This window comes from Schistocerca americana, unplaced genomic scaffold (assembly GCF_021461395.2).
Source record: "Schistocerca americana isolate TAMUIC-IGC-003095 unplaced genomic scaffold, iqSchAmer2.1 HiC_scaffold_701, whole genome shotgun sequence".
NCBI lineage: Eukaryota > Metazoa > Arthropoda > Insecta > Orthoptera > Acrididae > Schistocerca > Schistocerca americana.
Window position 1 is genome coordinate 41795 of NW_025726458.1, and position 27986 is coordinate 69780.

A 27986-nucleotide genomic window follows, 5' to 3' on the forward strand; every position below is an offset into this window, starting at 1 on the left:
ACGCTGAAAGGCGAGCAGCCGATGCAGTGAAGTCCCACACACATTTCTTCTGCTTCCATCATCGTAACAAGCAAACATGTCGACTCGACTCGTGTAATATTCACTTCGCTGACTTCACGTGACGCCGCGCTGACGCTAGAAAACCCGTGCTATATCGATGCCAGGGGCAACTCGTGTGCAGAGAACGAGACACAAGAAGGAGTGAGCCTCTCCACCGTATGAGAGGCAGTATCTAGGAGATACACACGGTAAAACATTCGAATTGCGTTAGCTCATCAATTGCTACACGTCATCGTCTGCAAGCTAAAATGGACACATCTGCACTGCCCAGTGAGGCGACACTTGTACTAACACCCGGTGGGCGGCTGTGAGACGAGGAGATGAGCTGCGGCTTCTGGGCGCGACTGTAACGCTGCGCCCTCGATCAAATAACACTGCACATTGCTGGTGACGCGCGTGTTTAGTAGTGACGCAACTGCTAGGATGCAGCTGAACGTCCATCTTTTGAGAGCGAGAAAATTTTCGCAGTCGGCAGGACTCGAACCTACGCTCCCAGAGGGAATCTGATTTCAAGTCAGACGCCTTAACCACTCGGCCACGACTGCCGGTGGCACAAGTGGAACCGCCGTCTTTAGAAGCAATCTGATGGCAGAAAGCGGCGTGGCGTCACTCTTTTCTGTAGGGTTTCCATTAGCCGTTACGACAGTGTGTTAATTTTCGCCTGGCGGGGGTTTGAGCCCGGGACCCTTTGGTTGAGGGTCTAGCGCTCTACCGACTGAGCTGTCCGGTCCCTCGGCCGAGCGTTGTGGTGCATGCTACATGGTGTGCGAGTGATTCGCATGTTGTAATTACTGGCTTATGGCTCCAATGGCGACTTCACCGACTTCCCACTGACGCACCGCTGACGCTAGTTTTCTGTCGTCTTAAAACGATGGACATACCTCCAAGCAGCTGCGAGATCTTAAGAAAAGAAACGCTGCACCACTGCCTTTGCCGCACTCGAATGATTGAATTGCGATTCTTAAAAAGAAATGAATGTTCGCTCTGTCCTACACTTTCGAGCACATCTGTGTACTCACGATCTCAGCGACGGCTTTCTGCAGTCCCAGCGTCAGTGCGAGGTGAACCGATGGCCACAGTAAGCAGCGGTCGTCGCGAAACTCAGTATTCTTAAACGGAAACTTTCGTCTTGTTGAGAATGGCGTCACTGGTTTGCACCCGCATTCGCCCACGCATGTCACATGTGTGCGAAAATTTTTGCTCCTCTTTACGCAAAATCGCACGCAGCCGGTAGGATTCGAACCTACGCTCCCAGAGGGAATCTGATTTCGAGTCAGACGCCTTAACCACTCGGTCACGACTGCCGGTAGCGCGGTGTTGTCCCGACACATGCAACTGCTACCGTTTAAAGCACTGTGGTGTCAGAAAACGGCGTAGCTTCGTTATTTTCCGTAGCGTTTCCACCGCTACCAGACGAATCGCTACCAAAGTATTAAAATTTCCGCCCGGACAGGGACTTGAACCCTGGACCCTTAGGTTAAAAGCCTAATGCTCTACCGACTGAGCTATCCGGGCTCACACGACGCTGTGATACCTCTCACGATGCACAACTATACATTGACTCATGTCCTTTACTGTTGTGCAATCGCTGCATGGGGCCGTTACTAATAAAACGTCGCCTAAATGCTGCCTGCAAACTTATCGCACTAAGCTCGTAACACACTATCGAAGACTGCTGACACACGATGCAACAACAAATTGCAGGAGTCGTTGCGTCTCATACGTTGGAGCAGAGAATTTACATATTTTGTCGACACTCACTGGGCAATTGGAAAATTCGCAAGCATTTCGAATGCAATGTTTCCCACGTTTTCGCTCGTTTCACGGTTCCGTTGAAGACGTTCTTCACCACCTGACACAGAAAAAGGAACGCAGTCGGTAGGACTTTTTTGATTCTTTTGCTTCTAAGGGAGTTAGTTGTCTAGTGAGTCTCTCTTATGGCATGCACTAGACAACCAGAACAGCTACAGGAGAGAGTCATTTTTGTTGTCAGCGGTAGTTGCATTATCACCAACGCAGAGCAATTCCATTGGCGTCGCATCAAAACGAATACCTGCCGAAACCCGGGATCGAACCAGGGACCTTTAGATCTTCAGTCTAACGCTCTCCCAACTGAGCTATTTCGGCTGACGTTGAACGTTCCTGTTTGCATGTGTTTGTTAACCTCTGCCTCGTTGCCAATTTCACAGTCACCTTCGTCTGATAAGACACAGGGACGCTGAAAGGCGAGCAGCCGATGCAGTGAAGTCCCACACACATTTCTTCTGCTTCCATCATCGTAACAAGCAAACATGTCGACTCGACTCGTGTAATATTCACTTCGCTGACTTCACGTGACGCCGCGCTGACGCTAGAAAACCCGTGCTATATCGATGCCAGGGGCAACTCGTGTGCAGAGAACGAGACACAAGAAGGAGTGAGCCTCTCCACCGTATGAGAGGCAGTATCTAGGAGATACACACGGTAAAACATTCGAATTGCGTTAGCTCATCAATTGCTACACGTCATCGTCTGCAAGCTAAAATGGACACATCTGCACTGCCCAGTGAGGCGACACTTGTACTAACACCCGGTGGGCGGCTGTGAGACGAGGAGATGAGCTGCGGCTTCTGGGCGCGACTGTAACGCTGCGCCCTCGATCAAATAACACTGCACATTGCTGGTGACGCGCGTGTTTAGTAGTGACGCAACTGCTAGGATGCAGCTGAACGTCCATCTTTTGAGAGCGAGAAAATTTTCGCAGTCGGCAGGACTCGAACCTACGCTCCCAGAGGGAATCTGATTTCAAGTCAGACGCCTTAACCACTCGGCCACGACTGCCGGTGGCACAAGTGGAACCGCCGTCTTTAGAAGCAATCTGATGGCAGAAAGCGGCGTGGCGTCACTCTTTTCTGTAGGGTTTCCATTAGCCGTTACGACAGTGTGTTAATTTTCGCCTGGCGGGGGTTTGAGCCCGGGACCCTTTGGTTGAGGGTCTAGCGCTCTACCGACTGAGCTGTCCGGTCCCTCGGCCGAGCGTTGTGGTGCATGCTACATGGTGTGCGAGTGATTCGCATGTTGTAATTACTGGCTTATGGCTCCAATGGCGACTTCACCGACTTCCCACTGACGCACCGCTGACGCTAGTTTTCTGTCGTCTTAAAACGATGGACATACCTCCAAGCAGCTGCGAGATCTTAAGAAAAGAAACGCTGCACCACTGCCTTTGCCGCACTCGAATGATTGAATTGCGATTCTTAAAAAGAAATGAATGTTCGCTCTGTCCTACACTTTCGAGCACATCTGTGTACTCACGATCTCAGCGACGGCTTTCTGCAGTCCCAGCGTCAGTGCGAGGTGAACCGATGGCCACAGTAAGCAGCGGTCGTCGCGAAACTCAGTATTCTTAAACGGAAACTTTCGTCTTGTTGAGAATGGCGTCACTGGTTTGCACCCGCATTCGCCCACGCATGTCACATGTGTGCGAAAATTTTTGCTCCTCTTTACGCAAAATCGCACGCAGCCGGTAGGATTCGAACCTACGCTCCCAGAGGGAATCTGATTTCGAGTCAGACGCCTTAACCACTCGGCCACGACTGCCGGTAGCGCGGTGTTGTCCCGACACATGCAACTGCTACCGTTTAAAGCACTGTGGTGTCAGAAAACGGCGTAGCTTCGTTATTTTCCGTAGCGTTTCCACCGCTACCAGACGAATCGCTACCAAAGTATTAAAATTTCCGCCCGGACAGGGACTTGAACCCTGGACCCTTAGGTTAAAAGCCTAATGCTCTACCGACTGAGCTATCCGGGCTCACACGACGCTGTGATACCTCTCACGATGCACAACTATACATTGACTCATGTCCTTTACTGTTGTGCAATCGCTGCATGGGGCCGTTACTAATAAAACGTCGCCTAAATGCTGCCTGCAAACTTATCGCACTAAGCTCGTAACACACTATCGAAGACTGCTGACACACGATGCAACAACAAATTGCAGGAGTCGTTGCGTCTCATACGTTGGAGCAGAGAATTTACATATTTTGTCGACACTCACTGGGCAATTGGAAAATTCGCAAGCATTTCGAATGCAATGTTTCCCACGTTTTCGCTCGTTTCACGGTTCCGTTGAAGACGTTCTTCACCACCTGACACAGAAAAAGGAACGCAGTCGGTAGGACTTTTTTGATTCTTTTGCTTCTAAGGGAGTTAGTTGTCTAGTGAGTCTCTCTTATGGCATGCACTAGACAACCAGAACAGCTACAGGAGAGAGTCATTTTTGTTGTCAGCGGTAGTTGCATTATCACCAACGCAGAGCAATTCCATTGGCGTCGCATCAAAACGAATACCTGCCGAAACCCGGGATCGAACCAGGGACCTTTAGATCTTCAGTCTAACGCTCTCCCAACTGAGCTATTTCGGCTGACGTTGAACGTTCCTGTTTGCATGTGTTTGTTAACCTCTGCCTCGTTGCCAATTTCACAGTCACCTTCGTCTGATAAGACACAGGGACGCTGAAAGGCGAGCAGCCGATGCAGTGAAGTCCCACACACATTTCTTCTGCTTCCATCATCGTAACAAGCAAACATGTCGACTCGACTCGTGTAATATTCACTTCGCTGACTTCACGTGACGCCGCGCTGACGCTAGAAAACCCGTGCTATATCGATGCCAGGGGCAACTCGTGTGCAGAGAACGAGACACAAGAAGGAGTGAGCCTCTCCACCGTATGAGAGGCAGTATCTAGGAGATACACACGGTAAAACATTCGAATTGCGTTAGCTCATCAATTGCTACACGTCATCGTCTGCAAGCTAAAATGGACACATCTGCACTGCCCAGTGAGGCGACACTTGTACTAACACCCGGTGGGCGGCTGTGAGACGAGGAGATGAGCTGCGGCTTCTGGGCGCGACTGTAACGCTGCGCCCTCGATCAAATAACACTGCACATTGCTGGTGACGCGCGTGTTTAGTAGTGACGCAACTGCTAGGATGCAGCTGAACGTCCATCTTTTGAGAGCGAGAAAATTTTCGCAGTCGGCAGGACTCGAACCTACGCTCCCAGAGGGAATCTGATTTCAAGTCAGACGCCTTAACCACTCGGCCACGACTGCCGGTGGCACAAGTGGAACCGCCGTCTTTAGAAGCAATCTGATGGCAGAAAGCGGCGTGGCGTCACTCTTTTCTGTAGGGTTTCCATTAGCCGTTACGACAGTGTGTTAATTTTCGCCTGGCGGGGGTTTGAGCCCGGGACCCTTTGGTTGAGGGTCTAGCGCTCTACCGACTGAGCTGTCCGGTCCCTCGGCCGAGCGTTGTGGTGCATGCTACATGGTGTGCGAGTGATTCGCATGTTGTAATTACTGGCTTATGGCTCCAATGGCGACTTCACCGACTTCCCACTGACGCACCGCTGACGCTAGTTTTCTGTCGTCTTAAAACGATGGACATACCTCCAAGCAGCTGCGAGATCTTAAGAAAAGAAACGCTGCACCACTGCCTTTGCCGCACTCGAATGATTGAATTGCGATTCTTAAAAAGAAATGAATGTTCGCTCTGTCCTACACTTTCGAGCACATCTGTGTACTCACGATCTCAGCGACGGCTTTCTGCAGTCCCAGCGTCAGTGCGAGGTGAACCGATGGCCACAGTAAGCAGCGGTCGTCGCGAAACTCAGTATTCTTAAACGGAAACTTTCGTCTTGTTGAGAATGGCGTCACTGGTTTGCACCCGCATTCGCCCACGCATGTCACATGTGTGCGAAAATTTTTGCTCCTCTTTACGCAAAATCGCACGCAGCCGGTAGGATTCGAACCTACGCTCCCAGAGGGAATCTGATTTCGAGTCAGACGCCTTAACCACTCGGCCACGACTGCCGGTAGCGCGGTGTTGTCCCGACACATGCAACTGCTACCGTTTAAAGCACTGTGGTGTCAGAAAACGGCGTAGCTTCGTTATTTTCCGTAGCGTTTCCACCGCTACCAGACGAATCGCTACCAAAGTATTAAAATTTCCGCCCGGACAGGGACTTGAACCCTGGACCCTTAGGTTAAAAGCCTAATGCTCTACCGACTGAGCTATCCGGGCTCACACGACGCTGTGATACCTCTCACGATGCACAACTATACATTGACTCATGTCCTTTACTGTTGTGCAATCGCTGCATGGGGCCGTTACTAATAAAACGTCGCCTAAATGCTGCCTGCAAACTTATCGCACTAAGCTCGTAACACACTATCGAAGACTGCTGACACACGATGCAACAACAAATTGCAGGAGTCGTTGCGTCTCATACGTTGGAGCAGAGAATTTACATATTTTGTCGACACTCACTGGGCAATTGGAAAACTCGCAAGCATTTCGAATGCAATGTTTCCCACGTTTTCGCTCGTTTCACGGTTCCGTTGAAGACGTTCTTCACCACCTGACACAGAAAAAGGAACGCAGTCGGTAGGACTTTTTTGATTCTTTTGCTTCTAAGGGAGTTAGTTGTCTAGTGAGTCTCTCTTATGGCATGCACTAGACAACCAGAACAGCTACAGGAGAGAGTCATTTTTGTTGTCAGCGGTAGTTGCATTATCACCAACGCAGAGCAATTCCATTGGCGTCGCATCAAAACGAATACCTGCCGAAACCCGGGATCGAACCAGGGACCTTTAGATCTTCAGTCTAACGCTCTCCCAACTTTTTTTTTTTTTTTTTTTTTTTTTTTTTTTTTTTGGAGGTTCTGACCGAGTGGGCATGCTCTGGAGCCTCTTTGCTCCTGAGATTAGAAAAACAGTCCTCTGGGCCGGATTTGAACCAGCGACCTATGGATAACTGTGAATCCTCCACTACAGTCCACCGTTCTACCAACTTTTTTTTTTTTTTCTACGACTTTTTTTTTTTTTTTTTTTTTTACTGTGAATCCTCCACTACAGTCCACCGCGCTACCAACTTTTTTTTTTTTTTTTTTTAATGCCCCAGGTGAGGCCCGAACTCACAACCCCGGCATTGCTCACGGCTACTGCCTTATAAGTACCGTGCGCTAACCAATTGCGCCACTTTTTTTTTTTTTACCTTTTTTTTTTTTTTCAATCTTCGGATCGGAAGTCCGACGCCTTATCCATTATGTTTTATTTTTCTTGTTTTTTTTATACCGAAGTCCGACGCCTGATCCATTTTTATTTTTTGTTAGTTTGATTTTTGTCCTCCTATGTGAAAGCCAAGTATCCTAGTCACTTTTTCTTTTCTTTTTTTTCTTTTTTTTTTTTTTTTGTCACGTTGTCTGGCTAAGCGAAGTACTCGTAACTTATCATGGACGCTTACCCTACACCAGTCTTCTCAAAAACAATATCTAGCATGTTCCCAAAGAGGCTTTTGTATTGACGTAATGCTTTCATTCTCCAGTAGGCCGTTTCCATGTACAATTTGTAGTCTATTATGTTGTCAGGTCCCTTTACGTTTATGACATAGTTTGCGAAATGGCCTAAGAGCCACATTACACTGTTGTGTTTGGTTGCAGGGTAGTATTTTTCCTGTGGGCGTAAAAGCATCTCTGTTGTGTGATTTCGTCCACCACGGCGGGTGAGGATTCCAACTTTGGTCTTAGTCCAATCCCAGTTTCGCAGATGCCCGGCACACGTAAAGCGATGGAGGAGAGTGTCGACTAGTCCACATTGACAACAGTAATACGTGTCACTAAGCCCAATCCTTTGGAGTTTTTCGTTGGTGGCCACTATGTCATTGACGACTCTGTACCACGTGGACGTCACCTCAGAGGAGAGGATAGGGAGGTTAATATTGGTCCATACATTGTGCCATAAAATGGCCGGATATTGTACTTCGATTTTACTTGGGATGTCAGATGTGTCCCAGTGTTCTAATAGTTTCTTGGAAGTTATGTTGGTCGCGCGGAGAATGTCATCACCCAAGTAGCTGATGTCTACGTAAAATTCTCGTATATGCTTTAACTTATAGTTTAGTTTTCCCACGTTGATCGGTGGTTTCATGCATTCTGGCCGGACTACCTGGAATAGTTGAGAAGTGACGTTACTGTGGGCAAGATTAATCATAAATAAGGTTCTTTTTAAGTACAACGCTCTCGCTTTCCTCGCAATGTTAGTGAGTTCTAAACCCCCTGCTGCCCTCGAATGGGTCAGAGTGACGAGTCGCACTTTAAAAAGATTCCCTTTCCAGACTTGTCTATTAGCCAGTCTCATGATGAGTTTGGCTTGCATTCTAGGTACTGGAAAGATCTGTGCAACGTAATACGCTTTAGAGAAAACATAGGTGTTTATGATTCGAATTGTCTGCAGGAGGTTCGTAGAGCGCCAGCTAAGTTCACGCAGCGCTCCTCGTATCTTGTTGGTTGTCTCTCTCCAGTTGGTTGCTGTCATCTTCATGGGGCACTTGTTGAAGCTTATGCCTAACGTCTTGTGATGGTCCACCAGAGTGGCCCAAGAGATATGTACGTCCTCGAAGCCTCGAAGATTCAACAACTTACTCTTTTGTGCGTTAATCTTCGCACCTGATGCTCTATTGTAGTTATCAATCTCTGCTTTGAGGATGGCTATTTCACCGCCGTGTCGTATGACAACTCCTACGTCATCGGCGTAAGCTCTGGCGGATATGGTGACCCCAGAAACAGTCACTCCAGTCAATCGTCCATTGATCTGTCGTAGAAAAGGTTCCAACGAGAGAACATATAACAACATTGACAGCGGGCTGCCCTGCGGAACGCCCCTCCGAACATGAATGACTTTCGTAGACTGTCCATTTACAATGATTTTCGCCGTAATTCCAGTCATCAGGTGATGAATGATTCGCACCGCACGATCCGAAAACCCCAGCTGCTGCAAAACAAGTTCCACGTATCGATGACTGACATGGTCAAAGGCCTTGCAGAAGTCTAGGAATAAGATCGCGCATTTAATATTTGTAACTGCAGCAACAGAAATCAAATCACGAAATTCAGAGATGGTAGTCATTATTGTCCATCCAGGAAAACAGGCTTGATGGGTGTGGATAACTTTCCGGAGTAGGGGAGTCATCCGTTCTTTAACCGCCCTTGCTAATGTTTTATAGTCATAATTCATGAGCATGAGAGGACGAAAGTTATCGATTTTCTTGTGGCCCGTGCTTTTCGGTATCAAGACAAGTTTGCCCTCTTTGAGTTCTGATGGAATTGCACCTCCTCTCACGAGTTCATTAATGACCTCAGTAAACACTGTTCCAATGATATGCCAATACCGTTGATAAAACTCTTTAGGAATACCGTCTGGACCCGCCGATTTATTTGGAAGAGATGTCTTTACCAGGTCGAACACCTCGTCGACTGTGAAGTCAACAAACAAGGAATTATTGTCATCTATGGTGATTAAATTACGTAATGAGTTGATGACTTCAAAGCCATCACAGTTATCAGACTGGTCCTCGTTGTAGAGCAATGCGTAATGCCGATGGAGTGCACGGACAATGTCACCTTGGTCTGTGAGTACCCTACCGTCTTCTAGTTTGAGATCCTCAATAAAAGTACGTCGCCGATTAGACTGATGTTTCATCAAATGGTACATCGAAGTTGTTTCATCCTCCAAGAGAGATTTTGCTTTTGACTTGATTTTCAATCCGTCTAACCGTTTCCGTGTGATGCTTAAAAGTTTGGCTTTTACTCGTCTGATCCGTGCTAGGTGAGTGCCTGACCCATGTGACTGTTCATGGAGTTCTCGTAAAACCGTGTAGTAGAATTCAATAGTCCGTTTTTCTGCCATACTTTTGTGAAAACTGTAATTTTTTAATGTTTGTCGCAACTTCACCTTAGCAATTTTGACCCACCACTCGGTTTTGGTTCCGTAATTCTGAATTGATCTTAAACATTTCGTCCACGTGTCGAGAACGCAATCTTCAAGATCGTCATCTTTCAAATGCGCGATATTGAGGGTCCATTGGTTGCGGTATGCGCGAGTGGACTGCTTGACCAATGTTATGGAAACGGAGAGAGCGCAATGGTCGGAAAAATACGTGGGGATGACGTCCGCATTTAGTACGTGAGTGCTAATATTCTCAGAGACATATATTCGATCAATGCGACTACATGAGGCCGAAGTAAGAAACGTATATTTGACGAACGTAGGGAAGAGGACTTCCCAGGCATCCTTGTATCGCATAGTTTTAAGTAAGTCATGAAGCTCCTGAGAATAATTAAAATGTGGAGTCTGGTCTTTCCGATGGACAACACAATTGAAATCACCTCCAACAATGACCTTGATAGGATTCTTCCGAAGCAAATACACAACATCTTCCTTGAAGAATTTGGCCCTCTCTGACTTTTTAGTGGTACCCGATGGAACATAAACATTTAAAATCGTGACATCATAAACTTGACAACTTAAGCCTCTTCCGGATTCAAGTTTATCCAGTATCATTACTGGTATCCCGACACGACTCATTATAGCAGTTCCTGTACTATCGTCTGATGAGACGTTGAAAAAAGCGTTAAAGCCAGGTATATGAAAATCAGTAAACATGACTTCTTGCAACAAAATTATGTCCGCCTCCGATTCGTAAATAAATTGTTTCAAAGATGATTTTTTTAAGTCCGAAGTAGTTCTGTTGATATTGAGAGTGACAATGTTATAAGTTTGACTCATTATGTCAAACTAGCGACACGCACTTGTATTCGTGTAGGTGGGGCAACGTACACTATATATCTGAGAGTATAAGAACGCCCAATGAAGTGCACATAATCATGTGGGCTCAATTCAGGCGGTAATGCTGCTAAGTTTGTGCATCGGTGGCAACTATAGACGTCGTGGGCGGACCTGCAGGACAATCGGCGTCGGCGTTCTCGAAGTGCCCCTGGGGGGGTGCTACTATGCCTTCAGGTGATTTTCTTTCTAATTTAGCCGCTTCGCGCCGTATCTGACTGCGACTGTGAGTTACGTTCGGCGGAGGATTCAACCGGCGTCGTTGAGGATCTTGAGTCATGGCATGAGTTTGAGAAACACCTTTATGCTGCGAAACTTGTTGCCTACTGTGACTATCACGTGGGGGATCTGGCAAATCCTGTGCCATAAGATGCCGTTCTGCGGTATTGGAAACTGTCACGTCACTGGCAGTCGCCACATCAGGCCGCTCAGTAACGGGAAAAGAAGATTCACATTCCTGCCCCTCGGCCTCTGCTGTCGCTTTGGGAGAGCTTTCTGTCCCAACCTGGACAGTAGCAGGTGCAGGCATCCCAACAGCTACTGCAGATACCTCAACATTCCCGCCCTGAGACGTGGATTCGACCTCCATAACGTTCACTTCTGACCCGCAGTCACCAGAATAGGATTTTTGCTTTTGAACAGGGTGCGCTTGGTTAGATTCTTCCTCATCTGAGGAGTCACTAACTGAGTCATGAGGTCTCTTATGACTGGAATTGTTCCGTTCATTAGCAGCCGTGTCAGAGTGCGCGTCGACAGAAGACGTCGTAAGTTGATTGCCATCGAGCGTAATAGGTTCGGTACCAGTTGCGGAAGGTGAAGTAGCAGCAGGCTGTTCAACTTTACCATTCATCAGAACGTCACTGAACGTCAGCCGCTGCCTCCTCTGCAGAGTGTTTTTCAGGACAAATACGCGACGCGGACAATCCTGACGCAGATGCCCACACTCATTACAAATATGACAGGTGGGCGTCTGACCGGCATAGGTGGCTAGTACCTTGTACCCACAAACCATAATATGTGACGGAATACTGACTTTAACATGCATCTCTACAGATCGCACTCCACTGTACCATTGCAACCGGTGTTCGCGAGACCACAACTCATTCCTAATAGTCCGAACCTCGCCATATGCAGATAAGACCTCTCGCAGATAGCAATTCTCTACTTCGGGTGGCAAGTTAAACACTCTCACATTTTTGTACTCGAGATCAGCAGTAGAAATTGTAACAGTACTCACTGTTCCATCACGGTGAAGAAAGTCGATCGTGCCACCATGGTTGGCCAGTAAACGCTCCATCACAAGAGGGTCCAGCAGTTTGACGAAAAAACAATACTGCTCCAGATCGTAATAAGCAGTATGCACTTGCTCCGACGTAATGCCAACAACATCCACAATCCAGTCGTGCACTTCAAGGGAGCTTGGTTGAACGGACCTGGTGGACTTGTCAAACTGAAACTTGATTGTATTCTTCCTTGGAAATAAACGTGACATGTCGCTAATCAACCCGGCAAGGGCTAATAGCACTTATACTTGACAAAACACAACTGACAAACGACACAACACGGAACTGAAACACGGAACGGGAACACAACACGCGATGAGAGACAAACAGCAAAACGTAAACACCGCTAGGGACTCGGAGCTCGCGACACTTCCTCACTCCAGCGCGTCTCAAGCGGAACTAACCCAACTGAGCTATTTCGGCTGACGTTGAACGTTCCTGTTTGCATGTGTTTGTTAACCTCTGCCTCGTTGCCAATTTCACAGTCACCTTCGTCTGATAAGACACAGGGACGCTGAAAGGCGAGCAGCCGATGCAGTGAAGTCCCACACACATTTCTTCTGCTTCCATCATCGTAACAAGCAAACATGTCGACTCGACTCGTGTAATATTCACTTCGCTGACTTCACGTGACGCCGCGCTGACGCTAGAAAACCCGTGCTATATCGATGCCAGGGGCAACTCGTGTGCAGAGAACGAGACACAAGAAGGAGTGAGCCTCTCCACCGTATGAGAGGCAGTATCTAGGAGATACACACGGTAAAACATTCGAATTGCGTTAGCTCATCAATTGCTACACGTCATCGTCTGCAAGCTAAAATGGACACATCTGCACTGCCCAGTGAGGCGACACTTGTACTAACACCCGGTGGGCGGCTGTGAGACGAGGAGATGAGCTGCGGCTTCTGGGCGCGACTGTAACGCTGCGCCCTCGATCAAATAACACTGCACATTGCTGGTGACGCGCGTGTTTAGTAGTGACGCAACTGCTAGGATGCAGCTGAACGTCCATCTTTTGAGAGCGAGAAAATTTTCGCAGTCGGCAGGACTCGAACCTACGCTCCCAGAGGGAATCTGATTTCAAGTCAGACGCCTTAACCACTCGGCCACGACTGCCGGTGGCACAAGTGGAACCGCCGTCTTTAGAAGCAATCTGATGGCAGAAAGCGGCGTGGCGTCACTCTTTTCTGTAGGGTTTCCATTAGCCGTTACGACAGTGTGTTAATTTTCGCCTGGCGGGGGTTTGAGCCCGGGACCCTTTGGTTGAGGGTCTAGCGCTCTACCGACTGAGCTGTCCGGTCCCTCGGCCGAGCGTTGTGGTGCATGCTACATGGTGTGCGAGTGATTCGCATGTTGTAATTACTGGCTTATGGCTCCAATGGCGACTTCACCGACTTCCCACTGACGCACCGCTGACGCTAGTTTTCTGTCGTCTTAAAACGATGGACATACCTCCAAGCAGCTGCGAGATCTTAAGAAAAGAAACGCTGCACCACTGCCTTTGCCGCACTCGAATGATTGAATTGCGATTCTTAAAAAGAAATGAATGTTCGCTCTGTCCTACACTTTCGAGCACATCTGTGTACTCACGATCTCAGCGACGGCTTTCTGCAGTCCCAGCGTCAGTGCGAGGTGAACCGATGGCCACAGTAAGCAGCGGTCGTCGCGAAACTCAGTATTCTTAAACGGAAACTTTCGTCTTGTTGAGAATGGCGTCACTGGTTTGCACCCGCATTCGCCCACGCATGTCACATGTGTGCGAAAATTTTTGCTCCTCTTTACGCAAAATCGCACGCAGCCGGTAGGATTCGAACCTACGCTCCCAGAGGGAATCTGATTTCGAGTCAGACGCCTTAACCACTCGGCCACGACTGCCGGTAGCGCGGTGTTGTCCCGACACATGCAACTGCTACCGTTTAAAGCACTGTGGTGTCAGAAAACGGCGTAGCTTCGTTATTTTCCGTAGCGTTTCCACCGCTACCAGACGAATCGCTACCAAAGTATTAAAATTTCCGCCCGGACAGGGACTTGAACCCTGGACCCTTAGGTTAAAAGCCTAATGCTCTACCGACTGAGCTATCCGGGCTCACACGACGCTGTGATACCTCTCACGATGCACAACTATACATTGACTCATGTCCTTTACTGTTGTGCAATCGCTGCATGGGGCCGTTACTAATAAAACGTCGCCTAAATGCTGCCTGCAAACTTATCGCACTAAGCTCGTAACACACTATCGAAGACTGCTGACACACGATGCAACAACAAATTGCAGGAGTCGTTGCGTCTCATACGTTGGAGCAGAGAATTTACATATTTTGTCGACACTCACTGGGCAATTGGAAAATTCGCAAGCATTTCGAATGCAATGTTTCCCACGTTTTCGCTCGTTTCACGGTTCCGTTGAAGACGTTCTTCACCACCTGACACAGAAAAAGGAACGCAGTCGGTAGGACTTTTTTGATTCTTTTGCTTCTAAGGGAGTTAGTTGTCTAGTGAGTCTCTCTTATGGCATGCACTAGACAACCAGAACAGCTACAGGAGAGAGTCATTTTTGTTGTCAGCGGTAGTTGCATTATCACCAACGCAGAGCAATTCCATTGGCGTCGCATCAAAACGAATACCTGCCGAAACCCGGGATCGAACCAGGGACCTTTAGATCTTCAGTCTAACGCTCTCCCAACTGAGCTATTTCGGCTGACGTTGAACGTTCCTGTTTGCATGTGTTTGTTAACCTCTGCCTCGTTGCCAATTTCACAGTCACCTTCGTCTGATAAGACACAGGGACGCTGAAAGGCGAGCAGCCGATGCAGTGAAGTCCCACACACATTTCTTCTGCTTCCATCATCGTAACAAGCAAACATGTCGACTCGACTCGTGTAATATTCACTTCGCTGACTTCACGTGACGCCGCGCTGACGCTAGAAAACCCGTGCTATATCGATGCCAGGGGCAACTCGTGTGCAGAGAACGAGACACAAGAAGGAGTGAGCCTCTCCACCGTATGAGAGGCAGTATCTAGGAGATACACACGGTAAAACATTCGAATTGCGTTAGCTCATCAATTGCTACACGTCATCGTCTGCAAGCTAAAATGGACACATCTGCACTGCCCAGTGAGGCGACACTTGTACTAACACCCGGTGGGCGGCTGTGAGACGAGGAGATGAGCTGCGGCTTCTGGGCGCGACTGTAACGCTGCGCCCTCGATCAAATAACACTGCACATTGCTGGTGACGCGCGTGTTTAGTAGTGACGCAACTGCTAGGATGCAGCTGAACGTCCATCTTTTGAGAGCGAGAAAATTTTCGCAGTCGGCAGGACTCGAACCTACGCTCCCAGAGGGAATCTGATTTCAAGTCAGACGCCTTAACCACTCGGCCACGACTGCCGGTGGCACAAGTGGAACCGCCGTCTTTAGAAGCAATCTGATGGCAGAAAGCGGCGTGGCGTCACTCTTTTCTGTAGGGTTTCCATTAGCCGTTACGACAGTGTGTTAATTTTCGCCTGGCGGGGGTTTGAGCCCGGGACCCTTTGGTTGAGGGTCTAGCGCTCTACCGACTGAGCTGTCCGGTCCCTCGGCCGAGCGTTGTGGTGCATGCTACATGGTGTGCGAGTGATTCGCATGTTGTAATTACTGGCTTATGGCTCCAATGGCGACTTCACCGACTTCCCACTGACGCACCGCTGACGCTAGTTTTCTGTCGTCTTAAAACGATGGACATACCTCCAAGCAGCTGCGAGATCTTAAGAAAAGAAACGCTGCACCACTGCCTTTGCCGCACTCGAATGATTGAATTGCGATTCTTAAAAAGAAATGAATGTTCGCTCTGTCCTACACTTTCGAGCACATCTGTGTACTCACGATCTCAGCGACGGCTTTCTGCAGTCCCAGCGTCAGTGCGAGGTGAACCGATGGCCACAGTAAGCAGCGGTCGTCGCGAAACTCAGTATTCTTAAACGGAAACTTTCGTCTTGTTGAGAATGGCGTCACTGGTTTGCACCCGCATTCGCCCACGCATGTCACATGTGTGCGAAAATTTTTGCTCCTCTTTACGCAAAATCGCACGCAGCCGGTAGGATTCGAACCTACGCTCCCAGAGGGAATCTGATTTCGAGTCAGACGCCTTAACCACTCGGCCACGACTGCCGGTAGCGCGGTGTTGTCCCGACACATGCAACTGCTACCGTTTAAAGCACTGTGGTGTCAGAAAACGGCGTAGCTTCGTTATTTTCCGTAGCGTTTCCACCGCTACCAGACGAATCGCTACCAAAGTATTAAAATTTCCGCCCGGACAGGGACTTGAACCCTGGACCCTTAGGTTAAAAGCCTAATGCTCTACCGACTGAGCTATCCGGGCTCACACGACGCTGTGATACCTCTCACGATGCACAACTATACATTGACTCATGTCCTTTACTGTTGTGCAATCGCTGCATGGGGCCGTTACTAATAAAACGTCGCCTAAATGCTGCCTGCAAACTTATCGCACTAAGCTCGTAACACACTATCGAAGACTGCTGACACACGATGCAACAACAAATTGCAGGAGTCGTTGCGTCTCATACGTTGGAGCAGAGAATTTACATATTTTGTCGACACTCACTGGGCAATTGGAAAATTCGCAAGCATTTCGAATGCAATGTTTCCCACGTTTTCGCTCGTTTCACGGTTCCGTTGAAGACGTTCTTCACCACCTGACACAGAAAAAGGAACGCAGTCGGTAGGACATTTTTGATTCTTTTGCTTCTAAGGGAGTTAGTTGTCTAGTGAGTTCCTCTTATGGCATGCACTAGACAACCAGAACAGCTACAGGAGAGTGTCATTTTTGTTGTCAGCGGTAGTTGCATTATCACCAACGCAGAGCAATTCCATTGGCGTCGCATCAAAAGGAATACCTGCCGAAACCCGGGATCGAACCAGGGACCTTTAGATCTTCAGTCTAACGCTCTCCCAACTGAGCTATTTCGGCTGACATCGAACGTTGCTGTTTGCATGTGTTTGTTCACCTCTGCCTCGTCGCCAATTTCACAGTCACCTTCGTCTGATAAGACACAGGGACGCTGAAAGGCGAGCAGCCGATGCAGTGAAGTCCCACACACATTTCTTCTGCTTCCATCATCGTAACAAGCAAACATGTCGACTCGACTCGTGTAATATTCACTTCGCTGACTTCACGTGACGCCGCGCTGACGCTAGAAAACCCGTGCTATATCGATGCCAGGGGCAACTCGTGTGCAGAGAACGAGGCACAAGAAGGAGTGAGCCTCTCCACCGTATGAGAGGCAGTATCTAGCAGATACACACGGTAAAACACTCGACTTGCGTTAGCTCATCAATTGCTACACGTCATCGTGTGCAAGCTAAAATGGACACATCTGCACTGCCCAGTGAGGCGACACTTGTACTAACACCCGGTGGGCGGCTGTGAGACGATAAGATGAGCTGCGGCTTCTGGGCGCCACTGTAACGCTGCGCCCTGGATCAAATAACACTGCACATTGCTGGTGACGCACGTGTTTAGTAGTGACGCAACTGCTAGGATGCAGCTGAACGTCCATCTTTTGAGAGCGAGAAAATTTTCGCAGTCGGCAGGACTCGAACCTACGCTCCCAGAGGGAATCTGATTTCAAGTCAGACGCCTTAACCACTCGGCCACGACTGCCGGTGGCAGAAACGACTCCCGACAAGTGAAACGGCCGTCTTTAGAAGCAATCTGATGGCAGAAAGCGGCGTGGCGTCACTCTTTTCTGTAGGGTTTCCATTAGCCGTTACGACAGTGTGTTAATTTTCGCCTGGCGGGGGTTTCAACCCGGGGCCCTTTGATTGACGGTCTAGCGCTCTACCGACTGAGCTGTCCGGTCCCTCGGCCGAGCGTTGTAGTGCATGCAACATGGTGTGCGAGTGATTCGCATGTTGTAATTACTGGCTTATGGCTCCAATGACGACTTCACCGACTTCCCACTGACGCACCGCTGACGCTAGTTTTCTGTCGTCTTAAAACGATGGACATACCTCCAAGCAGCTGCGAGATCTTAAGAAAAGAAACGCTGCACCACTGCCTTTGCCGCACTCGAATGATTGAATTGCGATTCTTAAAACGAAATGAATGTTCGCTCTGTCCAACACTTTCGAGCACATCTGTGTACTCACGATCTCAGCGACGGCTTTCTGCAGTCCCAGCGTCAGTGCGAGGTGAACCGATGGCCACAGTAAGCAGCGGTCGTCGCGAAACTCAGTATTCTTAAACGGAAACTTTCGTCTTGTTGAGAATGGCGTCACTGGTTTGCACCCGCATTCGCCCACGCATGTGTGCGAAAATTTTTGCTCCTCTTTACGCAAAATCGCACGCAGCCGGTAGGATTCGAACCTACGCTCCCAGAGGGAATCTGATTTCGAGTCAGACGCCTTAACCACTCGGCCACGACTGCCGGTAGCGCGGTGTTGTCCCGACACATGCAACTGCTACCGTTTAAAGCACTGTGGTGTCAGATAACGGCGTAGCTTCATTATTTTCCGTAGCGTTTCCACCGCTACCAGACGAATCGCTACCAAAGTATTAAAATTTCCGCCCGGACAGGGACTTGAACCCTGGACCCTTAGGTTAAAAAGCCTAATGCTCTACCGACTGAGCTATCCGGGCTCACACGACGTTGTGAAACCTCTCACGATGCACAACTATACATTGACTCATGTCCTTTACTGTTGTGCAATCGCTGCATGGGGCCGTTACTAATAAAACGTCGCCTAAATGCTGTCTGCAGACTTATCGCACTAAGCTCGTAACACACTATCGAAGACTGCTGACACACGATGCAACAACAAATTGCAGGAGTCGTTACGTCTCATACGTTGGAGCAGAGAATTTACATGTTTTGTCGACACTCAGTGGGCAATTGGAAAATTCGCAAACATTTCGAATGCAATGTTTCCCACGTTTTCGCTCGTTTCACGGTTCCGTTGAAGACGTTCTTCACCACCTGACACAGAAAAAGGAACGCAGTCGGTAGGACATTTTTGATTCTTTTGCTTCTAAGGGAGTTAGTTGTCTAGTGAGTTCCTCTTATGGCATGCACTAGACAACCAGAACAGCTACAGGAGAGTGTCATTTTTGTTGTCAGCGGTAGTTGCATTATCACCAACGCAGAGCAATTCCATTGGCGTCGCATCAAAAGGAATACCTGCCGAAACCCGGGATCGAACCAGGGACCTTTAGATCTTCAGTCTAACGCTCTCCCAACTGAGCTATTTCGGCTGACATCGAACGTTGCTGTTTGCATGTGTTTGTTCACCTCTGCCTCGTCGCCAATTTCACAGTCACCTTCGTCTGATAAGACACAGGGACGCTGAAAGGCGAGCAGCCGATGCAGTGAAGTCCCACACACATTTCTTCTGCTTCCATCATCGTAACAAGCAAACATGTCGACTCGACTCGTGTAATATTCACTTCGCTGACTTCACGTGACGCCGCGCTGACGCTAGAAAACCCGTGCTATATCGATGCCAGGGGCAACTCGTGTGCAGAGAACGAGGCACAAGAAGGAGTGAGCCTCTCCACCGTATGAGAGGCAGTATCTAGCAGATACACACGGTAAAACACTCGACTTGCGTTAGCTCATCAATTGCTACACGTCATCGTGTGCAAGCTAAAATGGACACATCTGCACTGCCCAGTGAGGCGACACTTGTACTAACACCCGGTGGGCGGCTGTGAGACGATAAGATGAGCTGCGGCTTCTGGGCGCCACTGTAACGCTGCGCCCTGGATCAAATAACACTGCACATTGCTGGTGACGCACGTGTTTAGTAGTGACGCAACTGCTAGGATGCAGCTGAACGTCCATCTTTTGAGAGCGAGAAAATTTTCGCAGTCGGCAGGACTCGAACCTACGCTCCCAGAGGGAATCTGATTTCAAGTCAGACGCCTTAACCACTCGGCCACGACTGCCGGTGGCAGAAACGACTCCCGACAAGTGAAACGGCCGTCTTTAGAAGCAATCTGATGGCAGAAAGCGGCGTGGCGTCACTCTTTTCTGTAGGGTTTCCATTAGCCGTTACGACAGTGTGTTAATTTTCGCCTGGCGGGGGTTTCAACCCGGGGCCCTTTGATTGACGGTCTAGCGCTCTACCGACTGAGCTGTCCGGTCCCTCGGCCGAGCGTTGTAGTGCATGCAACATGGTGTGCGAGTGATTCGCATGTTGTAATTACTGGCTTATGGCTCCAATGACGACTTCACCGACTTCCCACTGACGCACCGCTGACGCTAGTTTTCTGTCGTCTTAAAACGATGGACATACCTCCAAGCAGCTGCGAGATCTTAAGAAAAGAAACGCTGCACCACTGCCTTTGCCGCACTCGAATGATTGAATTGCGATTCTTAAAACGAAATGAATGTTCGCTCTGTCCAACACTTTCGAGCACATCTGTGTACTCACGATCTCAGCGACGGCTTTCTGCAGTCCCAGCGTCAGTGCGAGGTGAACCGATGGCCACAGTAAGCAGCGGTCGTCGCGAAACTCAGTATTCTTAAACGGAAACTTTCGTCTTGTTGAGAATGGCGTCACTGGTTTGCACCCGCATTCGCCCACGCATGTGTGCGAAAATTTTTGCTCCTCTTTACGCAAAATCGCACGCAGCCGGTAGGATTCGAACCTACGCTCCCAGAGGGAATCTGATTTCGAGTCAGACGCCTTAACCACTCGGCCACGACTGCCGGTAGCGCGGTGTTGTCCCGACACATGCAACTGCTACCGTTTAAAGCACTGTGGTGTCAGATAACGGCGTAGCTTCATTATTTTCCGTAGCGTTTCCACCGCTACCAGACGAATCGCTACCAAAGTATTAAAATTTCCGCCCGGACAGGGACTTGAACCCTGGACCCTTAGGTTAAAAAGCCTAATGCTCTACCGACTGAGCTATCCGGGCTCACACGACGTTGTGAAACCTCTCACGATGCACAACTATACATTGACTCATGTCCTTTACTGTTGTGCAATCGCTGCATGGGGCCGTTACTAATAAAACGTCGCCTAAATGCTGTCTGCAGACTTATCGCACTAAGCTCGTAACACACTATCGAAGACTGCTGACACACGATGCAACAACAAATTGCAGGAGTCGTTACGTCTCATACGTTGGAGCAGAGAATTTACATGTTTTGTCGACACTCAGTGGGCAATTGGAAAATTCGCAAACATTTCGAATGCAATGTTTCCCACGTTTTCGCTCGTTTCACGGTTCCGTTGAAGACGTTCTTCACCACCTGACACAGAAAAAGGAACGCAGTCGGTAGGACATTTTTGATTCTTTTGCTTCTAAGGGAGTTAGTTGTCTAGTGAGTTCCTCTTATGGCATGCACTAGACAACCAGAACAGCTACAGGAGAGTGTCATTTTTGTTGTCAGCGGTAGTTGCATTATCACCAACGCAGAGCAATTCCATTGGCGTCGCATCAAAAGGAATACCTGCCGAAACCCGGGATCGAACCAGGGACCTTTAGATCTTCAGTCTAACGCTCTCCCAACTGAGCTATTTCGGCTGACATCGAACGTTGCTGTTTGCATGTGTTTGTTCACCTCTGCCTCGTCGCCAATTTCACAGTCACCTTCGTCTGATAAGACACAGGGACGCTGAAAGGCGAGCAGCCGATGCAGTGAAGTCCCACACACATTTCTTCTGCTTCCATCATCGTAACAAGCAAACATGTCGACTCGACTCGTGTAATATTCACTTCGCTGACTTCACGTGACGCCGCGCTGACGCTAGAAAACCCGTGCTATATCGATGCCAGGGGCAACTCGTGTGCAGAGAACGAGGCACAAGAAGGAGTGAGCCTCTCCACCGTATGAGAGGCAGTATCTAGCAGATACACACGGTAAAACACTCGACTTGCGTTAGCTCATCAATTGCTACACGTCATCGTGTGCAAGCTAAAATGGACACATCTGCACTGCCCAGTGAGGCGACACTTGTACTAACACCCGGTGGGCGGCTGTGAGACGATAAGATGAGCTGCGGCTTCTGGGCGCCACTGTAACGCTGCGCCCTGGATCAAATAACACTGCACATTGCTGGTGACGCACGTGTTTAGTAGTGACGCAACTGCTAGGATGCAGCTGAACGTCCATCTTTTGAGAGCGAGAAAATTTTCGCAGTCGGCAGGACTCGAACCTACGCTCCCAGAGGGAATCTGATTTCAAGTCAGACGCCTTAACCACTCGGCCACGACTGCCGGTGGCAGAAAACGACTCCCGACAAGTGAAACGGCCGTCTTTAGAAGCAATCTGATGGCAGAAAGCGGCGTGGCGTCACTCTTTTCTGTAGGGTTTCCATTAGCCGTTACGACAGTGTGTTAATTTTCGCCTGGCGGGGGTTTCAACCCGGGGCCCCTTTGATTGACGGTCTAGCGCTCTACCGACTGAGCTGTCCGGTCCCTCGGCCGAGCGTTGTAGTGCATGCAACATGGTGTGCGAGTGATTCGCATGTTGTAATTACTGGCTTATGGCTCCAATGACGACTTCACCGACTTCCCACTGACGCACCGCTGACGCTAGTTTTCTGTCGTCTTAAAACGATGGACATACCTCCAAGCAGCTGCGAGATCTTAAGAAAAGAAACGCTGCACCACTGCCTTTGCCGCACTCGAATGATTGAATTGCGATTCTTAAAACGAAATGAATGTTCGCTCTGTCCAACACTTTCGAGCACATCTGTGTACTCACGATCTCAGCGACGGCTTTCTGCAGTCCCAGCGTCAGTGCGAGGTGAACCGATGGCCACAGTAAGCAGCGGTCGTCGCGAAACTCAGTATTCTTAAACGGAAACTTTCGTCTTGTTGAGAATGGCGTCACTGGTTTGCACCCGCATTCGCCCACGCATGTGTGCGAAAATTTTTGCTCCTCTTTACGCAAAATCGCACGCAGCCGGTAGGATTCGAACCTACGCTCCCAGAGGGAATCTGATTTCGAGTCAGACGCCTTAACCACTCGGCCACGACTGCCGGTAGCGCGGTGTTGTCCCGACACATGCAACTGCTACCGTTTTAAAGCACTGTGGTGTCAGATAACGGCGTAGCTTCATTATTTTCCGTAGCGTTTCCACCGCTACCAGACGAATCGCTACCAAAGTATTAAAATTTCCGCCCGGACAGGGACTTGAACCCTGGACCCTTAGGTTAAAAAGCCTAATGCTCTACCGACTGAGCTATCCGGGCTCACACGACGTTGTGAAACCTCTCACGATGCACAACTATACATTGACTCATGTCCTTTACTGTTGTGCAATCGCTGCATGGGGCCGTTACTAATAAAACGTCGCCTAAATGCTGTCTGCAGACTTATCGCACTAAGCTCGTAACACACTATCGAAGACTGCTGACACACGATGCAACAACAAATTGCAGGAGTCGTTACGTCTCATACGTTGGAGCAGAGAATTTACATGTTTTGTCGACACTCAGTGGGCAATTGGAAAATTCGCAAACATTTCGAATGCAATGTTTCCCACGTTTTCGCTCGTTTCACGGTTCCGTTGAAGACGTTCTTCACCACCCTGACACAGAAAAAGGAACGCAGTCGGTAGGACATTTTTGATTCTTTTGCTTCTAAGGGAGTTAGTTGTCTAGTGAGTTCCTCTTATGGCATGCACTAGACAACCAGAACAGCTACAGGAGAGTGTCATTTTTGTTGTCAGCGGTAGTTGCATTATCACCAACGCAGAGCAATTCCATGGGCGTCGCATCAAAAGGAATACCTGCCGAAACCCGGGATCGAACCAGGGACCTTTAGATCTTCAGTCTAACGCTCTCCCAACTGAGCTATTTCGGCTGACATCGAACGTTGCTGTTTGCATGTGTTTGTTCACCTCTGCCTCGTCGCCAATTTCACAGTCACCTTCGTCTGATAAGACACAGGGACGCTGAAAGGCGAGCAGCCGATGCAGTGAAGTCCCACACACATTTCTTCTGCTTCCATCATCGTAACAAGCAAACATGTCGACTCGACTCGTGTAATATTCACTTCGCTGACTTCACGTGACGCCGCGCTGACGCTAGAAAACCCGTGCTATATCGATGCCAGGGGCAACTCGTGTGCAGAGAACGAGGCACAAGAAGGAGTGAGCCTCTCCACCGTATGAGAGGCAGTATCTAAGCAGATACACACGGTAAAACACTCGACTTGCGTTAGCTCATCAATTGCTACACGTCATCGTGTGCAAGCTAAAATGGACACATCTGCACTGCCCAGTGAGGCGACACTTGTACTAACACCCGGTGGGCGGCTGTGAGACGATAAGATGAGCTGCGGCTTCTGGGCGCCACTGTAACGCTGCGCCCTGGGATCAAATAACACTGCACATTGCTGGTGACGCACGTGTTTAGTAGTGACGCAACTGCTAGGATGCAGCTGAACGTCCATCTTTTGAGAGCGAGAAAATTTTCGCAGTCGGCAGGACTCGAACCTACGCTCCCAGAGGGAATCTGATTTCAAGTCAGACGCCTTAAACCACTCGGCCACGACTGCCGGTGGCAGAAACGACTCCCGACAAGTGAAACGGCCGTCTTTAGAAGCAATCTGATGGCAGAAAGCGGCGTGGCGTCACTCTTTTCTGTAGGGTTTCCATTAGCCGTTACGACAGTGTGTTAATTTTCGCCTGGCGGGGGTTTCAACCCGGGGCCCTTTGATTGACGGTCTAGCGCTCTACCGACTGAGCTGTCCGGTCCCTCGGCCGAGCGTTGTAGTGCATGCAACATGGTGTGCGAGTGATTCGCATGTTGTAATTACTGGCTTATGGCTCCAATGACGACTTCACCGACTTCCCACTGACGCACCGCTGACGCTAGTTTTCTGTCGTCTTAAAACGATGGACATACCTCCAAGCAGCTGCGAGATCTTAAGAAAAGAAACGCTGCACCACTGCCTTTGCCGCACTCGAATGATTGAATTGCGATTCTTAAACGAAATGAATGTTCGCTCTGTCCAACACTTTCGAGCACATCTGTGTACTCACGATCTCAGCGACGGCTTTCTGCAGTCCCAGCGTCAGTGCGAGGTGAACCGATGGCCACAGTAAGCAGCGGTCGTCGCGAAACTCAGTATTCTTAAACGGAAACTTTCGTCTTGTTGAGAATGGCGTCACTGGTTTGCACCCGCATTCGCCCACGCATGTGTGCGAAAATTTTTGCTCCCTCTTTACGCAAAATCGCACGCAGCCGGTAGGATTCGAACCTACGCTCCCAGAGGGAATCTGATTTCGAGTCAGACGCCTTAACCACTCGGCCACGACTGCCGGTAGCGCGGTGTTTGTCCCGGACACATGCAACTGCTACCGTTTAAAAGCACTGTGGTGTCAGATAACGGCGTAGCTTCATTATTTTCCGTAGCGTTTCCACCGCTACCAGACGAAATCGCTACCAAAGTATTAAAATTTCCGCCCGGACAGGGACTTGAACCCTGGACCCTTAGGTTAAAAAGCCTAATGCTCTACCGACTGAGCTATCCGGGCTCACACGACGTTGTGAAACCTCTCACGATGCACAACTATACATTGACTCATGTCCTTTACTGTTGTGCAATCGCTGCATGGGGGCCGTTACTAATAAAACGTCGCCTAAATGCTGTCTGCAGACTTATCGCACTAAGCTCGTAACACACTATCGAAGACTGCTGACACACGATGCAACAACAAATTGCAGGAGTCGTTACGTCTCATACGTTGGAGCAGAGAATTTACATGTTTTGTCGACACTCAGTGGGCAATTGGAAAATTCGCAAACATTTCGAATGCAATGTTTCCCACGTTTTCGCTCGTTTCACGGTTCCGTTGAAGACGTTCTTCACCACCTGACACAGAAAAAGGAACGCAGTCGGTAGGACATTTTGATTCTTTTGCTTCTAAGGGAGTTAGTTGTCTAGTGAGTTCCTCTTATGGCATGCACTAGACAACCAGAACAGCTACAGGAGAGTGTCATTTTTGTTGTCAGCGGTAGTTGCATTATCACCAACGCAGAGCAATTCCATTGGCGTCGCATCAAAAGGAATACCTGCCAGAAACCCGGGATCGAACCAGGGACCTTTAGATCTTCAGTCTAACGCTCTCCCAACTGAGCTATTTCGGCTGACATCGAACGTTGCTGTTTGCATGTGTTTGTTCACCTCTGCCTCGTCGCCAATTTCACAGTCACCTTCGTCTGATTAAGACACAGGGACGCTGAAAGGCGAGCAGCCGATGCAGTGAAGTCCCACACACATTTCTTCTGCTTCCATCATCGTAACAAGCAAACATGTCGACTCGACTCGTGTAATATTCACTTCGCTGACTTCACGTGACGCCGCGCTGACGCTAGAAAAACCCGTGCTATATCGATGCCAGGGGCAACTCGTGTGCAGAGAACGAGGCACAAGAAGGAGTGAGCCTCTCCACCGTATGAGAGGCAGTATCTAGCAGATACACACGGTAAAACACTCGACTTGCGTTAGCTCATCAATTGCTACACGTCATCGTGTGCAAGCTAAAATGGACACATCTGCACTGCCCAGTGAGGCGACACTTGTACTAACACCCGGTGGGCGGCTGTGAGACGATAAGATGAGCTGCGGCTTCTGGGCGCCACTGTAACGCTGCGCCCTGGATCAAATAACACTGCACATTGCTGGTGACGCACGTGTTTAGTAGTGACGCAACTGCTAGGATGCAGCTGAACGTCCATCTTTTGAGAGCGAGAAAATTTTCGCAGTCGGCAGGACTCGAACCTACGCTCCCCAGAGGGAATCTGATTTCAAGTCAGACGCCTTAACCACTCGGCCACGACTGCCGGTGGCAGAAACGACTCCCGACAAGTGAAACGGCCGTCTTTAGAAGCAATCTGATGGCAGAAAGCGGCGTGGCGTCACTCTTTTCTGTAGGGTTTCCATTAGCCGTTACGACAGTGTGTTAATTTTCGCCTGGCGGGGGTTTCAACCCGGGGCCCTTTGATTGACGGTCTAGCGCTCTACCGACTGAGCTGTCCGGTCCCTCGGCCGAGCGTTGTAGTGCATGCAACATGGTGTGCGAGTGATTCGCATGTTGTAATTACTGGCTTATGGCTCCAATGACGACTTCACCGACTTCCCACTGACGCACCGCTGACGCTAGTTTTCTGTCGTCTTAAAACGATGGACATACCTCCAAGCAGCTGCGAGATCTTAAGAAAAGAAACGCTGCACCACTGCCTTTGCCGCACTCGAATGATTGAATTGCGATTCTTAAACGAAATGAATGTTCGCTCTGTCCAACACTTTCGAGCACATCTGTGTACTCACGATCTCAGCGACGGCTTTCTGCAGTCCCAGCGTCAGTGCGAGGTGAACCGATGGCCACAGTAAGCAGCGGTCGTCGCGAAACTCAGTATTCTTAAACGGAAACTTTCGTCTTGTTGAGAATGGCGTCACTGGTTTGCACCCGCATTCGCCCACGCATGTGTGCGAAAATTTTTGCTCCTCTTTACGCAAAATCGCACGCAGCCGGTAGGATTCGAACCTACGCTCCCAGAGGGAATCTGATTTCGAGTCAGACGCCTTAACCACTCGGCCACGACTGCCGGTAGCGCGGTGTTGTCCCGACACATGCAACTGCTACCGTTTAAAGCACTGTGGTGTCAGATAACGGCGTAGCTTCATTATTTTCCGTAGCGTTTCACCGCTACCAGACGAATCGCTACCAAAGTATTAAAATTTCCGCCCGGACAGGGACTTGAACCCTGGACCCCTTAGGTTAAAAAGCCTAATGCTCTACCGACTGAGCTATCCGGGCTCACACGACGTTGTGAAACCTCTCACGATGCACAACTATACATTGACTCATGTCCTTTACTGTTGTGCAATCGCTGCATGGGGCCGTTACTAATAAAACGTCGCCTAAATGCTGTCTGCAGACTTATCGCACTAAGCTCGTAACACACTATCGAAGACTGCTGACACACGATGCAACAACAAATTGCAGG

At 49.3% G+C, this 27986-nt stretch overlaps 33 non-coding genes across 33 annotated transcripts; all 33 read right to left on the minus strand.

Moving 5' to 3' along the window:
• Nucleotides 1-523: 523 nt before the first annotated feature.
• Nucleotides 524-605, minus strand: Trnas-uga. The gene has a single exon. It is a non-coding gene; the product is annotated as a tRNA-Ser (tRNA).
• Nucleotides 606-1282: 677 nt separating this feature from the next.
• Trnas-cga lies at nt 1283-1364 on the minus strand. Its single transcript has one exon. It is a non-coding gene; the product is annotated as a tRNA-Ser (tRNA).
• Nucleotides 1365-1502: 138 nt separating this feature from the next.
• Nucleotides 1503-1575, minus strand: Trnak-uuu. Its single transcript has one exon. It is a non-coding gene; the product is annotated as a tRNA-Lys (tRNA).
• Nucleotides 1576-2114: 539 nt separating this feature from the next.
• Nucleotides 2115-2187, minus strand: Trnaf-gaa. The gene has a single exon. It is a non-coding gene; the product is annotated as a tRNA-Phe (tRNA).
• Nucleotides 2188-2798: 611 nt separating this feature from the next.
• On the minus strand, nt 2799-2880 carry Trnas-uga. The gene has a single exon. It is a non-coding gene; the product is annotated as a tRNA-Ser (tRNA).
• A 677-nt stretch (nt 2881-3557) lies between these two features.
• Trnas-cga lies at nt 3558-3639 on the minus strand. Its single transcript has one exon. It is a non-coding gene; the product is annotated as a tRNA-Ser (tRNA).
• Nucleotides 3640-3777: 138 nt separating this feature from the next.
• On the minus strand, nt 3778-3850 carry Trnak-uuu. Its single transcript has one exon. It is a non-coding gene; the product is annotated as a tRNA-Lys (tRNA).
• A 539-nt stretch (nt 3851-4389) lies between these two features.
• On the minus strand, nt 4390-4462 carry Trnaf-gaa. The gene has a single exon. It is a non-coding gene; the product is annotated as a tRNA-Phe (tRNA).
• A 611-nt stretch (nt 4463-5073) lies between these two features.
• Trnas-uga lies at nt 5074-5155 on the minus strand. Its single transcript has one exon. It is a non-coding gene; the product is annotated as a tRNA-Ser (tRNA).
• A 677-nt stretch (nt 5156-5832) lies between these two features.
• On the minus strand, nt 5833-5914 carry Trnas-cga. The gene has a single exon. It is a non-coding gene; the product is annotated as a tRNA-Ser (tRNA).
• A 138-nt stretch (nt 5915-6052) lies between these two features.
• Trnak-uuu lies at nt 6053-6125 on the minus strand. The gene has a single exon. It is a non-coding gene; the product is annotated as a tRNA-Lys (tRNA).
• A 6915-nt stretch (nt 6126-13040) lies between these two features.
• Nucleotides 13041-13122, minus strand: Trnas-uga. Its single transcript has one exon. It is a non-coding gene; the product is annotated as a tRNA-Ser (tRNA).
• A 677-nt stretch (nt 13123-13799) lies between these two features.
• Trnas-cga lies at nt 13800-13881 on the minus strand. Its single transcript has one exon. It is a non-coding gene; the product is annotated as a tRNA-Ser (tRNA).
• A 138-nt stretch (nt 13882-14019) lies between these two features.
• On the minus strand, nt 14020-14092 carry Trnak-uuu. Its single transcript has one exon. It is a non-coding gene; the product is annotated as a tRNA-Lys (tRNA).
• A 539-nt stretch (nt 14093-14631) lies between these two features.
• Trnaf-gaa lies at nt 14632-14704 on the minus strand. Its single transcript has one exon. It is a non-coding gene; the product is annotated as a tRNA-Phe (tRNA).
• Nucleotides 14705-15315: 611 nt separating this feature from the next.
• Trnas-uga lies at nt 15316-15397 on the minus strand. Its single transcript has one exon. It is a non-coding gene; the product is annotated as a tRNA-Ser (tRNA).
• Nucleotides 15398-16074: 677 nt separating this feature from the next.
• Trnas-cga lies at nt 16075-16156 on the minus strand. The gene has a single exon. It is a non-coding gene; the product is annotated as a tRNA-Ser (tRNA).
• A 138-nt stretch (nt 16157-16294) lies between these two features.
• Trnak-uuu lies at nt 16295-16367 on the minus strand. Its single transcript has one exon. It is a non-coding gene; the product is annotated as a tRNA-Lys (tRNA).
• Nucleotides 16368-16906: 539 nt separating this feature from the next.
• On the minus strand, nt 16907-16979 carry Trnaf-gaa. The gene has a single exon. It is a non-coding gene; the product is annotated as a tRNA-Phe (tRNA).
• Nucleotides 16980-17590: 611 nt separating this feature from the next.
• On the minus strand, nt 17591-17672 carry Trnas-uga. Its single transcript has one exon. It is a non-coding gene; the product is annotated as a tRNA-Ser (tRNA).
• Nucleotides 17673-18356: 684 nt separating this feature from the next.
• Trnas-cga lies at nt 18357-18438 on the minus strand. Its single transcript has one exon. It is a non-coding gene; the product is annotated as a tRNA-Ser (tRNA).
• Nucleotides 18439-19189: 751 nt separating this feature from the next.
• Nucleotides 19190-19262, minus strand: Trnaf-gaa. The gene has a single exon. It is a non-coding gene; the product is annotated as a tRNA-Phe (tRNA).
• Nucleotides 19263-19873: 611 nt separating this feature from the next.
• Nucleotides 19874-19955, minus strand: Trnas-uga. The gene has a single exon. It is a non-coding gene; the product is annotated as a tRNA-Ser (tRNA).
• Nucleotides 19956-20639: 684 nt separating this feature from the next.
• On the minus strand, nt 20640-20721 carry Trnas-cga. Its single transcript has one exon. It is a non-coding gene; the product is annotated as a tRNA-Ser (tRNA).
• Nucleotides 20722-21472: 751 nt separating this feature from the next.
• Nucleotides 21473-21545, minus strand: Trnaf-gaa. The gene has a single exon. It is a non-coding gene; the product is annotated as a tRNA-Phe (tRNA).
• A 611-nt stretch (nt 21546-22156) lies between these two features.
• On the minus strand, nt 22157-22238 carry Trnas-uga. Its single transcript has one exon. It is a non-coding gene; the product is annotated as a tRNA-Ser (tRNA).
• Nucleotides 22239-22924: 686 nt separating this feature from the next.
• Trnas-cga lies at nt 22925-23006 on the minus strand. Its single transcript has one exon. It is a non-coding gene; the product is annotated as a tRNA-Ser (tRNA).
• Nucleotides 23007-23759: 753 nt separating this feature from the next.
• Nucleotides 23760-23832, minus strand: Trnaf-gaa. Its single transcript has one exon. It is a non-coding gene; the product is annotated as a tRNA-Phe (tRNA).
• A 613-nt stretch (nt 23833-24445) lies between these two features.
• On the minus strand, nt 24446-24528 carry Trnas-uga. Its single transcript has one exon. It is a non-coding gene; the product is annotated as a tRNA-Ser (tRNA).
• A 684-nt stretch (nt 24529-25212) lies between these two features.
• Trnas-cga lies at nt 25213-25294 on the minus strand. The gene has a single exon. It is a non-coding gene; the product is annotated as a tRNA-Ser (tRNA).
• A 755-nt stretch (nt 25295-26049) lies between these two features.
• On the minus strand, nt 26050-26123 carry Trnaf-gaa. The gene has a single exon. It is a non-coding gene; the product is annotated as a tRNA-Phe (tRNA).
• A 613-nt stretch (nt 26124-26736) lies between these two features.
• On the minus strand, nt 26737-26819 carry Trnas-uga. The gene has a single exon. It is a non-coding gene; the product is annotated as a tRNA-Ser (tRNA).
• A 683-nt stretch (nt 26820-27502) lies between these two features.
• Trnas-cga lies at nt 27503-27584 on the minus strand. Its single transcript has one exon. It is a non-coding gene; the product is annotated as a tRNA-Ser (tRNA).
• Nucleotides 27585-27986: the final 402 nt, after the last annotated feature.